The 12,990-nt window shown below is 49.6% G+C and overlaps 1 long non-coding RNA gene and 2 other non-coding genes across 3 annotated transcripts; 1 reads left to right on the forward strand and 2 right to left on the reverse strand.

Annotated features, from left to right (window-relative positions):
- Positions 1-8,367: 8,367 nt before the first annotated feature.
- LOC120589367 (5S ribosomal RNA) lies at positions 8,368-8,486 on the reverse strand. Its single transcript, XR_005649461.1, has one exon. It is a non-coding gene; the product is annotated as a 5S ribosomal RNA (ribosomal RNA).
- Positions 8,487-9,176: 690 nt separating this feature from the next.
- LOC120589355 (5S ribosomal RNA) lies at positions 9,177-9,295 on the reverse strand. The gene has a single exon (XR_005649458.1). It is a non-coding gene; the product is annotated as a 5S ribosomal RNA (ribosomal RNA).
- Positions 9,296-9,413: 118 nt separating this feature from the next.
- Positions 9,414-10,602, forward strand: LOC120589327 (uncharacterized). Its single transcript, XR_005649453.1, has 3 exons — positions 9,414-9,864; positions 9,994-10,127; positions 10,309-10,602. It is a non-coding gene; the product is annotated as an uncharacterized LOC120589327 (long non-coding RNA).
- Positions 10,603-12,990: the final 2,388 nt, after the last annotated feature.

The following is a 12,990-nucleotide window of genomic DNA, read 5'->3' on the forward strand; positions in this document are numbered from 1 at the left end:
CAAGCCAGAGCACTGGCCTACTCTTGCCCACGTTCCCTTCCTCTGAGGTCCCAACCTGCCCCTCCTCTGTTCTCGATCACCTCAGGCCTTGCAGGACCCAGAGCACCAGGGACACCCACTGTGTTCTCAATGTGGGCCCCAAGGCTGTAAGCTCCTCCTAGCTGGCCAACCCTCTGGGTCCTCCAAACACACCCCTGGTGGCAGCGATGAGATGAAACTGGAATCTGACTTGTACAGTCTGCTCATTCTCCCTGAGTAACAGAAAAAGCAGACTCTACCCATAAAACATATTTTGCATTTACACTCTCACCTCATTTCTGTTCCTTTATAAAACACATTTTCTTAGGGACTTTTATACCAAAGTGTTTTCTGCAAAGGAAAAATTCAGTAATAAGATTTCTTTCAGTTAGATTTAATTCTGTGCACAAAGATGTGTCCTTGAAGAGGGCTGTGTGTAAAATAAAGTGAGCAGTCTGCCGCTTCTTTGAAGTCTGGGGAGCGAAGGGCAGAGAACACCTGATATCATTGTTGCTTTCATGGGGTGCTCAGTTTTCCCACCTTTATCTCCAGACTCAAGGATGGGGAACGAAGACAACACAGATCTCACACTTCAAAACATCCACACTGCATGCCCAGGTTCTTACAGGAGCCAAAATGTAGGGACTTGGATGAAAAAAGGAAGGGAAAAGCAAGTAGCTAGAAGAAAGTATTGTGTGTCTGGAGCAGCCCGCCTTCTCCAACTGTCAGAAGCAAGCACCAGCTATAGCTGGTCTGTTTGGGATCGGGATCAGCAGAAGCTGTACTGGCCTGGGGGCTGGAGCAGTGGCCATGGCACCGTCTGCCAGGTGTCTGTTGGGCCAGCTCCCAGTCCTGAGCTGAGGTTAAATCAGCGTCTCATTGATTGTGTATTCACTATGTCAGGCAATGTGCTTAGTGCTTTGGGTGACTATATTCTCTCCTATTTTGTTTTATTTTTTTAAAACCACTTTTACGAAGGTATGCTTGACATACAAAAAGCTGTACCTGATTAATGTATGCAACTTGATGAGTTTGGAGACCTCACCTGTGAGTCATCCCCACCCACATAGTACACCATAAACATATCCGTCTACCTATAAAAGTATCCTGGCACCCTCTTTATTTATCATTATTATTATCATAATTATTTGTGTGTGTGGTGAGAACCATAAGATTCATCCCCTTAGCAAATGTAAAGTGTACAGTGCAGTACTGTTATCTGTAGGCACCATGATGTAAAGTAGACCCAAAATTTATTCATCTCGCGTAACTGAAAATTTCTACCACAAATAACACATTGTGCATTACCAGTGAGACCAAGCCCAAGCCGCTAGCACTACAACCAGCAGCCATTCGCCCCAGGTTTCCAGACCCTGCTCGACCACAGAGCGGAGGGGAGGGGTGGTGTGCTGGGGGGCCACTCTGAGCCCATGAGAGTTGGGGAGCTAAGGAAACCCACGCTTCTTGACTTCCTCTTTTCTGCTGGCTATTAGCTCTGTTCCTTAGAGGGTCCGAAATGGAAAAAGTGGATGGCCTGCTTGTTGCCTCTTTTCTGGTTTCCACCTGGTGGGGAGTGTAGTTTACCTGTGGGCTGCAGCTTCCTCCTCCATCTTCCAGGTTCTAGCTTCTCCAGGAGTCCGAGGCCTTCATGGACCATTGTTGTCGTGCAACTAATTCTTGCACCGACACTGATTGACCGTTGACAGGTACTCAAATACTGGATTTCTAGACAAGGCACAAGTGCGAGTTCTTTAGGGGCCCTCCGAATCCAGTGCCCTGCTTAGCCTGTCCCAACCCCACTCAGCTCTCGTGTTCAATGGTGTGCACTGTGGGCGAGTGTTACTGGTTTTTTTTTCACTCAGAAATTAGCTTTTTGTGTTGACGTTAACGTGATGGCATGAGCCCAGCTATTTCTCGCTTTGCTCACTTGGCCTACTGGAAACGTGTGTTCTCATCGAAGCAGAAGTGATAGCTGACTCCACTCACGGGCCTTTCTGCTTGCCCTGCCATCGTTATACAGTTCACATGCACTTTGGGAAGGTCGACTAGCCTGTGTCCTAATTCGATGTGCACTAGAATATGAGTTTCCAGTGTTCCTTTTATGCGGACACCCCCAGACTCTGCAGGCGATTCTCTTAGAGCTAGAGATTCTCAACTGGCTATTGGAAAGGGGCTGAGGAAAGCCGCAGCAGCCCCTCCTAAGCCCGCAGTTCCTGGCTCCAGTGATTCCCACTTTTCTCCTCCCGCTCCTCCTGCTTCCATGGATGGGGTGATTACATTTACTGAGAGGCCTTCCTGCTGACTTAGTGTGTGGGAGTACTCACTGCTTCTTGGCCCTCAGCTCTGGACCCTAGCTATCGGTGGTGGTTTCTTCTGTGCCTTTCTTACATGAAATGCTGTTTGTAGCTGTGACAGATCATTATATAGTGATCTCCTGAATCATGCCTCCCTGCGTTCGTGCCCTTCCTCATGAGACATTGCCACACCTTCCATCCAGGACTGATTTTATCCTTCTTCCTGCTTGAATGTGGGCTGGCCTTGTGCTTGCTCTGACCAATAGCATGTGGTAGAAGTGACCTCACACATGTTTAAAAATCTTGGATTCAAGAGGCCTGACGGCATCTGCTTTTGCCCTGTGGGAGGACCACGCCGAGAATCCATGCAGTGAAGAAGCCTGAGACGGAAGTACATCTGCAGAGAGGGTCAGACAACCCAGCTGATCCGCCAGCTGAGTGCATCTTTCTGAAAAATAATACATTGTTATTCTAATCCCCTAAATTTTAGGGTGGTGGATTGCTGCAAGAAGATAGCAAATGAAAGAGAAAGTAGTTATGGAAGCACAAAACAATAGATAATTCCAACAGAAAGTGCTACTAAAAGTGCAAAGCAATAGAAAAATGTGACAGAAATCAGCATCGCTCTAATGAAATCCCAAATGAATGGCGTTGTCTTTAGGGCCAGGCAGCAGGTGATTGCGGGAAGAAGTAGAGAGCAGACGGCGTGAGCTGGAAACGTGAGGAGGACGTTGCTCCTGGAGACTAGAGAACAGAGGTGGACCGAGTGACTTTTGCCTGCGGCGACCTGGAAGGTAGAAAGTGCACCTAATGAACTTGCTGACCTCACTAAAATAATTCCCATGTAGAACTAGAAAGTAACAATTACCTTCTTCTAACTGCTTGGTAAGGTACACAGGAGAGAGATAAAAAATGATCACAAACTCTAGCAGCTTAAATAACACAAAGTTATTATTTTTATATTTCTGCCCAAAATCCAGAGACAGTAAACATTGAAACCAAATCAGTTAAATGGTGTTTAGTAAGGGTTAACTGTGCACAGAAGAAGAGCTCACAAGCTGGGAGAATTCAGATCCAGTATCCGCCCAGAGAACACGATGCCACGGCACGGCTTACGAGGCTGCTGTGTCACCTTTACAGTGATTAGTTATGGAAATGGGGGATGGGTTAAAGATGATTATCCTACACCGTTTAGGAAGATGACTGAAATTTTTTTATGATTATCAGGAACATTTACAGGAAATAATTAAGTTTTGCTTATGTTCATGAAATAAGCTGGATTTACTTTGCTTTATGCGGCTTGTGGTTTTGTCTGCTTGGGGGATTTTCAGGGCCGATCTCCATTTCATTTTATTTGAGCAGTTCTGTAGGTCCGAAGTCTCGCACAGCTCTCAGCCCAGAGCCAGGGCGGCAGCAGGGCCATGTCCCTACCCACAGGCCCCAGGGGCAGAACTATGTGCCTGCTCATTCTGGGTGTTTGTAAAATCAAGCTCTTTGCGGTTGTAGGGCTGAACCCCCACTTCCTCGATGCTGTGAGCTGAGAGGTGTCCCCAGCTCCGGAAGCCACCCTCACCCCTCGCTCCCCTCCCTCAGTCTTCAAAGATGGCAGTGGTCATGTGAGTCCTTCTTGCACTTTGACTGTCTCTAACCACAGCCAGGGAGGTTCTCAGCTTCTGAAGAGGCCCGTGGGCACGTTTGGCCCACCTGGAGAAACCGCACCCTCATCACATCTGGTGAGTCCCTTCTGCCGTGCAGGGTGGAATGCTCACTGATTTCAGGGGTGATCATGTGGACATCTTCAAGGAGCGTTACATTGCCCACAGCAGAAATAAATTAAAGAAAGAATGTACAGTTTACAACAGAACTTAGAGGAAATATAGAGGACTCAGGACAGTATTTAATGTAAGAAATAGTCTCAGGATACAATTCAAATCAAGGGGATGACTGTAAAACCCCTGGTTAAGATACCTGAAGGATTCCAGGCAGTGACTTGGAGACTTCCTCTGACAGACAAAGTGGAAGGGGCTTCTAAGAAAATGAAGGGTCTCAAATGTAGTGTCAACTTGGATTAAAAAGAATAGAGAGAGATCAAAAAAAAAAAAAGCACCTCTGGGCCTTTCAGCCTTCTGTGGGGTGGGAAAGCTACTTAGCTGCAGACAGGAGCCATATCTTCTGGAAAAGAAAGAACTCGGTGGCAAGGCCAAGAGCCAAGGAGAGCAATAGACGAGGAAACATGGGGGCGAAGCTTGCTGTAATAAAGGAGTGCCGCCTGGCCCTAGGGTCAAGGGAGCTGGTGACATGCCCGGGTGGATTTCAGGACCCTGTGGTTCAGTGCATTCAGAACCTTCCATTCTGAGAGCAATACCTCCTTCCCCTCACCTTATGAAGCGGGAGTATTTATTGCTGTCTCACAGGCTGGGCGGCTGAGAATGAGGAGGGCACTGTTTGTCTTCCTAGTTCACAGCGCTCTGAATCCACAGGTGCTGTGCTCCAGGAGCTGAACCTGTGGAATCATGGTCGAGGAGTTTTGCCTGCACCTGGACTTTAGGCAACGAGATACACAGAGATGACTTTGGTGATTAAATGGACTTTGGAGTCTTGGGAATGGGTAAGGATAGTTTGCCTGTGAGGGGCTGTGAACTGTCGTAGCCAGAGGACGGACTATGGTGGACGCTGCAGAACAGCCTCCGAAGGGTCATGCCTTCCTGTGTTCACACCCCTGGCAGCGCGACCTTGCTACTCTCCTCTGGAGAGATGGGGTCCGTTCCTCTAACTGGCCTTGTGACTTCCTTTGACTAACTTTCTTTGGGCAGGAGGCAGGCGAATGAGGTGGAATAATGTGGTGGGAGTGACATTACTTGAGATCCAGAGCTTAGATCTGAAGAGGTGCCATAGCTTCCACAGTCACCCTGTGGGCACCAGGTGCGTGAGGGAGCCTGGAGTGAAAGACTAGAGAGCTGCCTGGCCATCCCAGCTGTCTCAGCTGAGACCAGCCTCAGCCCACCTGCCAGCCGAGTAAGCCCAGGGAAAGCTGACAGAATAACCACTCGATCCATCTGCAGAGTCATGAAAACATGACAAAGTTTGTGATCTTAGGCCTTAGGTTTTGGTGTGGTTTGTGACTTAGTAGATAACTGGAACTGTAGCTGTAGTAGTTAAGTAAAGAGTAAGGTCTACCTCTTAGTACTGCACGCATTATCTGTCTATGTTGTGCTATTATTCACCTGAAGAGAGATGGCAAAGTATAATAATCATAAATGCCTCCAATTGATGAGTATTATTTAACATGTATTGAGTAACCATTAGCTACAGTATTATCTTTACACTAAAATGAAGCAATCATCTAATAAACATTTTTTACTTTGTATACATCTTGACATTGATACAAATACAATCTCAGTATACCTGCTACTTTTATAGCATAGGAAGAGTAATTGCCATTCGCTGCAATACCCTCAAATGAGTTCCAAAGTGGATAGAGAAGCCACATAAAGAAGAAAGGAAAATATTTCATAGAGATCATTATTCCCTGGACAATAAAGAAAGCCCGGATGTAGAGATACAATGGAACAATAAAAACACTGGTCAGTCAGATGGCAAAACTGTCGCCTTCATCAAAAAGTCAGGAAATGGTCTTTTTCTGGATAACAGTTTGTTTTGGTGAGGTCGTGGGACTGTATAGAACTTGTTCATGTCTCCTTTATTCATGTGGTAAGTAGTTATCAATGTGCCAGGCACTGTGTTAGATGCTGGAGGTGTCCTAGTGAGTGAGGCAGGTATGGTTTCAGGTCACACAAAGTAGGCCGGGGGTTAAGATCTGATGGCTAATGGAAATGTGAATACACTGTGTGACTGTCGTGACAGGATAGGACAAGATAGTAATAGGATTTTGTTGATTCTTCTTAGGTTTGTTTTTTGTTGTTGTTGTTTTTGTTTGTTTGTTTGTTTTGTTGTTTTTTTTTTTAGCTCAGTACCGTCCAGACTACAACTATAAAAACTCCGCTGCTCATTCTGTAAATTGTTCACTTTTGCAGGCAGTGCTACATCTTGACCCTTTACTTCCCAGGTTCCAGTAGACCTGTGAATGCCCTTGTATCATATCGTAGGGGACCCTTACATTATATTGTGTCCTGATACTACTGACCCACAAAAAATGATGCACGTCAGAAGACATAATTCTTTGATTTTTCCTTAGGATTTCCATCTGTGGCCTAAATGCACTTTTGGAAGAGTATTTTCAGAGAGCAAAAGGAAGACTCTTCTGTCATATGGGGAGATTCAAATGTCTAAAGCCTGCTTTTCCTCGTGCCCCTTTAGATGGACGGCAGGGACTCCCAGCCTCACTTTTGGTTGTTTTTGACTCTGCTGCCTCACAGGCGTCTGAAGACCAAGACCTGCCTTATTTATCTGTGTAGACACTGTAAACACGTAATAAATGTTGAATGACTCAGAGAAACACTGAAGGAAAATTCACATTTGATACCATGACTATTTTCCTATTGTGTTTTTATCTGGGCATGTTTAAAACTTTGATTTTTAAATCCCTTTAGAAAACTGCTAATAAAGAAAAACAAACAAAAGAAAAAAATTAAATTAACACAGAAAGTGGGACTAGAACTGAGCCTGGTTTTTTTTTACTCTTTAACATGTGAGAGACCTCAAGAAAACAGTTTCTAATTGTCTTATGTTATTTATAAACTTCATTATTGTTTATGTGTCAGGAACAGTATCATCCAAAAACAAAACTAAAACAGTAACCTGTTCTGTGAAATGAAAAGTAAACCAGAACGCATCGTTTCAGTAGGACGCCGTCGCTACAGTGCCAAACAGGCATTTAAAAAATGAAAGGAAAATTAACAAAAATTTACTTTCTCTGACGACAGATGTTGGAAAATTTCCTCACTAAACAAGCAGCCTTCAAGAAAGAATGCTGGCCCCAGGAGAGCGCCGTCTGGCAATCGCTGCGAAGTGGTCAGCGAGGGGCCGCGTCCCGGGGTCGCCGAGTCCGGGGCCGCGCAGATCCCTCCCCGGACGACAGGCGACTCGGGACCTTCTCCTGCGACGCGTCCGGGAAACACGAAGAGAAGGTGACGCCCTGCGTCCTGCCGACCCCACCCCAGCCACTGCGCCCCTCGCTTCCACCCTCCCCTGTCCCCTCCCCCTGTGCCCTCCTCTATCCCTCCCCGCCCCGCTCCTGTCCTCTCCCCTGTCCCCGCCCCATCTTGACTGGCAGTCGGCCTCGGCGACACCCGCCAGAGCCGCAGCGGGGTGGGGTGGGGGAGCGGCAGCCATGGCCGCAGCCGGCGTGGACAAGCGCTCGCCTCAGCTGCCCGCGCCCCAGTCGGGAGGCGTCGCCCCCACGCGCCGCCGCGCTGGCGAGAGAGATGAGGCCGTGCAGACCCCTCGCCCGGCAGGAGCTACCCGCGGCGCGCAGGGCTTCGGGGGGCCGGGAGAGCGCGCGCCCGCCTCGCCCCTTCATCCCGGGCCTTGGCCGGTCGCCGGCCGTGCCGAAGGTCTGGGTGGGCGCTCTCGCATCCTAGGACTGCCCAGGCCCCGGGCCACCCGCCTCCCCAGCCTTGGTGCTCGGCAGGACTCCGACCCGGGCGTAGCCCACCATCCTCTCGGCCACCTGGGCACCTAGGCAGGAACGGCTTTGCCACGTCCCGGCCCGGCCCTGACCCAGACCCACACCTCCCCTGCGCTCCCCGCCGTGGCCGAGCCCGACCTGCCCAAAACCACGCGGAGATGCCGGCGACACCACCAGGCAACGCTTCGGCACGAGACCTCGCCCTCCGCCCAGAGCCCTCGGCCATTAGGGCTCGACCCCGCGGAGCCAGGGACGGGAAAGGCCCCAAGTAGAGAGAGAAAAGAGCCCAGAAGCTGCAGGAGCGCAGGTGGAGGCGGGAGGTGGCGAGGGGCGCATGGCTGTTCATGCAGCCCTTGGATTCGGGCGGCTGCCCAGGACCCCCGAGACAGCCTGCTAGCGAACAAGCAGGGCGCGCGGGCGTCTAGGGGCACCCTGGCTTGAGGGCGGAAAAAAAAGGGGGGCGGAAAAAGCCTACAGCACCCGGTATTCCCAGGCGGTCTCCCATCCAAGTACTGACCAGGCCCGACCCTGCTTAGCTTCCGAGATCAGACGAGATCGGGCGCGTTCAGGGTGGTATGGCCGTAGACGGGAAACGATGTCGCCTGCCACCTCAAGAGCTCGAGCCTGGCCTCCCTGGCGCCGGAGACTCCCGTGCCTGCTGCGCAACTCCTGGGGAGTTTGCGGGGGTTCCGCCGACTAAAGGCGACCAGCCAGCGCCAGCTGCTCTAAACCACCGCGGGCCTTGGCCGGTTCGCGGCAGTGCCGTAGGTCTGGGTGGGCGCTCCTGCAACCCGGGACTGCCCAGGCCCTGGGCCGCTCGCCTCCCCAGTCTTGGCCTCTCGGCATGACCGCGGCCCGGGCGTGCCCTGCCATCCTCTCGGCCACCTGGGCACCTAAGCAGGTGCGGCCCTGCCAAGTCCCGGCGGGTTCTGACCCAGACCCACCCCTCCCCGCCGTGGCCGAGCCCGACATGCCCAAAACTACACGGAGCCACCGGCGACACCACTAGACGAAGCTTTGGCCCGAGGCCTCGCTCTCCGCCCTTGGGGCTCGGCCCCGCGGAGCCCAGGAAGGCAGGGCCCGGGCATTCAGAGGAAACAGCCTATAGCTGGCTGCAGGAGCGCAGGTGAGGGCGGGCGAGGGCGCGGGGCGCGCGGCCGTGCAGCTCGCCCTGGGCTCGGACGTTTGCCCAGGACTCCCGAGACAGCGAGCGAGCAGGGCCCGGGGGCGTCCAGGGGCACCCTAGCTGGAGAGCGGCAAAAGGAGGGGGCGGCAAAAGCCTACAGCACCCGGTATTCCCAGGCGGTCTCCCATCCAAGTACTAACCAGGCCCGACCCTGCTTAGCTTCCGAGATCAGACGAGATCGGGCGCGTTCAGGGTGGTATGGCCGTAGACGGGAGAAGATGTCGCCTGCCGCCTCAAGAGCTCGAGCCTGGCCTCCCGGGCGCGGGAGACGCCCGCGCCTGCAGCGCATGTCTTGGGGGGAGTTTCGGGCGTTGGGGAGGAGGGGGGTTCCGCCGACGAGGTGGCAGCCGGCAGGTGCCAGCGACGCTAAGGCATCGCGGGTCTTGGCCTGTTCGCGGTCGTGCCGAAGGTCTGGGTGGGCGCTCTCGCATCCCGGGACTGCCCAGGCCCCGGGCCACCCGCCTCCCCAGTCTTGGCCACTCGGCAGGAGCCCGTCCTGGTCCTGGCCCGCCATCCTCTTGGCCACCTGGGCACCTAGGCAGGTGCGGCCTGGCCCGGCCTTGACCCAGACCCACCCCTCCGCTGCACTCCCCGCCGTAGCCGAGCCCGGCCTGCCCAAAACCACGCGGAGACACCGGTGACACCAAAAGGCAACTCTCTGCGGCCCCGCGCCTCCATCCAGGGCCCTCGGCCCTTGGCGCTCGACCCCACGGAGCCCAGGAAGGGAAGGGCCCTGAGCATTCAGAGGAAATAGCTCAGGGCTGGCTGCAGGAGACCAGGTGAGGCCGGGCGAGGGCGAGGGGCGCGCGGCCGAGAGGGCAGCCCTTGGGCTCCAGCAAAAGCCTGCTGCAGCCGGTATTCACAGGCTTTCTCCGATCCAAGTACTAACCAGCGCCGACCCTGCTTAGCTTCCGAGATCAGACGAGATCCAGCGCATTCAGGTTGGCATGGCGGTAGAGGTTGTTGCTTGCCGCCCCAAGACCTCGAGCCGGGCCTCCTGGGCGCCGGAGACACCGGCGCCTGCAGCGCACATACTAGCGGGGTAGGTTGCGGGGTTTGCGCCAGTGAGGCGGCGGCCAGCGAGCGCCAGCCGCTCTAAGGCACTGCAGGCCTTGGCGGGTTCCCGGCGGTGCCGGAGGTCTGGGTGGGCGCTCTCACATGCAGGGACTGGCCAGCAAAAAGATAACTTCTCATGATGACATATACTCCTCACTTATTCCTAGGATACACACTGGATGATAACTAATAATAACGTTTCATGATAACATACATTTGTGTGTTACTCAAGTGATGCCCAGGATGACAGCACAGAATATCTTTTTCTGAGGATATACACTTGGATGCTATTACCAAAATTTCCACCGGATGGCCTAAGAAAATGCCTTTTTCTGAATTGTACTCTAATGTTATTCCCAACATGCACAGTACATGGTGGCAGAAAATGAATTTTCATGATGCTCAACATTCCGATGTTATTCCTAAAATGCCCACCAGATGGCGGCAGAAAATAAATTTTTCTAATGCCATACACCAGGGTGTTATTTTCAAAATGTCCACGGGATGGCAGCAGTGAATAATTTTCATGAAATGCAATCCTGCGTTGTTCTCAATAGTCACACAAAATGGAAGATAAAAAATTCTAAACGGCATGCCCTTCAGTGTTACTTTTTATATGCACAAGAGACATCAGCAGAAATAAATTTTCATGACATGCACTGTGGTGTTACTCCCAAAATGCTGACCAGATTGCCGCGGAGAATGAATGTTCATGGTGACCTACGCTCAATGTTCTTCCTAAAAGGCCCATCAGATGGCAAGAGAGAGTAATTTTTTTTATTGCTTCCATTCTGAAGTTATTCCAAGATGCAAAGTAGATGAGAGCAGAAAATATATTATCATGATGGCATACACTGGACTGTTATTCCAAAAAATGCCCACAGGATGGCAGCATAAAATTAATTTTTATGATACATACACTAGTTTGTAATTTTCAAAATGGCACGAGGTGGCAGCAGAATCATGCACTTCCCTGATTTTTCCCAAGATGCACATGAAATGGCCAGGGACAGTAACTTTTCACAACGGCATGCCCTTGGGTATCGTTTTCAAAATGCACACGAGATAGCAGCTGAAGTTATTCTATATGACATGTGCTGTGATCTTCTTCGAAAAATGCCCACCAGATGGCAGCAGAGAATACCTTTTTAACTTATGCTGCTGTGTAATTACCCCAAAGATTATACACGAGATTGGGGCAGAAGATGAATTTTCATGACGACCTACACTAAGGTTTTATCCCCAAAATACCCACTAGATGGTATAAGAAAATAAATTTTTTGATGACATACAACTAGATGAGATTTTCAAAATGCCTACGAGGACAATTTTCATGACACGCACTCCTGTGTTATTTCCAAGTTTCACACGAAGTGGGAGCACAGAAAAATACCAAAAGAAGATGCCCTTGGGTGTTATTTTTTAAATGCACACGAGACAGGAGCAGAGGAAAATTATTGTGACCTACATTCCTGTGTTATCACCAGGATTCATACAAAATGGGAGCAGAGAAAAATTTCATAACGGCATGTCCTTGGGTGTTATTTTATAAGTGCACACAAGATAGCAGCAGAACTGAGTTTTCATGCTATGCCCTGTGGTGTTATTCCCAAAATTCCCACAGGATGGCAGCAAAGGATAAATCTTCATGACAACAAACAATGGCGGTTTCATCCTTAAGTGCCCAACAGAAGACAGCAAAAAATAATTTTTGCTTACTTACCGTCTACTGTTACTTCCTAAGTGCACACCAGATGGCAGTAGAGGGTAATTTTTTTATTTCTTATACTCTGATGTTATTCCCAAAATGCTCACCAAAGGGCAGCAGAGAATGAATATTCATGATGACAAAACCTTGGTGTTATTCCTAACATGCTTACAAGATGGCAGTGGAGAATAACTTTCTCTTTCAGTCTGGTATAATTGTCGAGATGCATACCAGATGGGTGCAGAAAACAAAATTGAATCGAAACTACGGTCAGATTTTATTCCCAAAACTCACACCAGGTAGCAGCAGACAGTAAATTTTTATGATACACTTGGGTGTTATTTTTAAAAAAACCCACCAGATGGCAGCATTTAATAAATTTTATGATATGCACTTATGTGCTATTTTCAAAGTACCCATGAGATGGCAGCAGAGAATAGTTTTCATGACTCTCTTTCCTGTGTTTCCCAAGATGTCCATGAAATAGCAGCAGACAAAAGTTTTCATAAAATTCCATATTATGGAATTTCATTATATTCCCTAAGATGTTATTTTCAAAATGCACGTGAGATAGTTGAAGAAATAACATTTTGACATGCATTGTGGTGTTATTCCCAAAATGCCCACCAGATGGCAGCAGAATATAAATTTTTACGACATACATTTGGGTGTTATTTTCGAAATGCCCACGAGATGGCAGCAGGGAATAACTTTCATGACATGCGCTCCTGTGTTTTACCCAAAGACATACATGAAAAAATTTTCAGAAGAACTTGACTGTTATTTTCAAAATGCACACCAGATAGCAGCAGAAATAAAGTGAAGGGTTATTCCAAATGCCCACCAGATGGCACCATAAAATAAATCTCGAGGATGACTGACGATGGGCGTTATTTTCAAAATGTCCACGAGATGGCAGCAGAGTATAACTTTTCATGACATGCACTTCTGTATTATTCCCAGGAGTCACATAAAATAGCAGCAGAAAAAAAAATTCATAACGACATACCCTGGAGTGTTATTTTTTTAATGCATACTAAACATAGCAGCAGAAACAAGTTTCCGTGATGCACACTGTGTTGTAATTCCCCAAATGCCCACTTGATGGCAGGAAGAATAAATTTTATTACACTCGTGTTAT

The sequence above is a fragment of the Pteropus medius genome, unplaced genomic scaffold, assembly GCF_902729225.1.
Source record: "Pteropus medius unplaced genomic scaffold, Ma_sr-lr_union100, whole genome shotgun sequence".
Taxonomy (NCBI): domain Eukaryota; kingdom Metazoa; phylum Chordata; class Mammalia; order Chiroptera; family Pteropodidae; genus Pteropus; species Pteropus medius.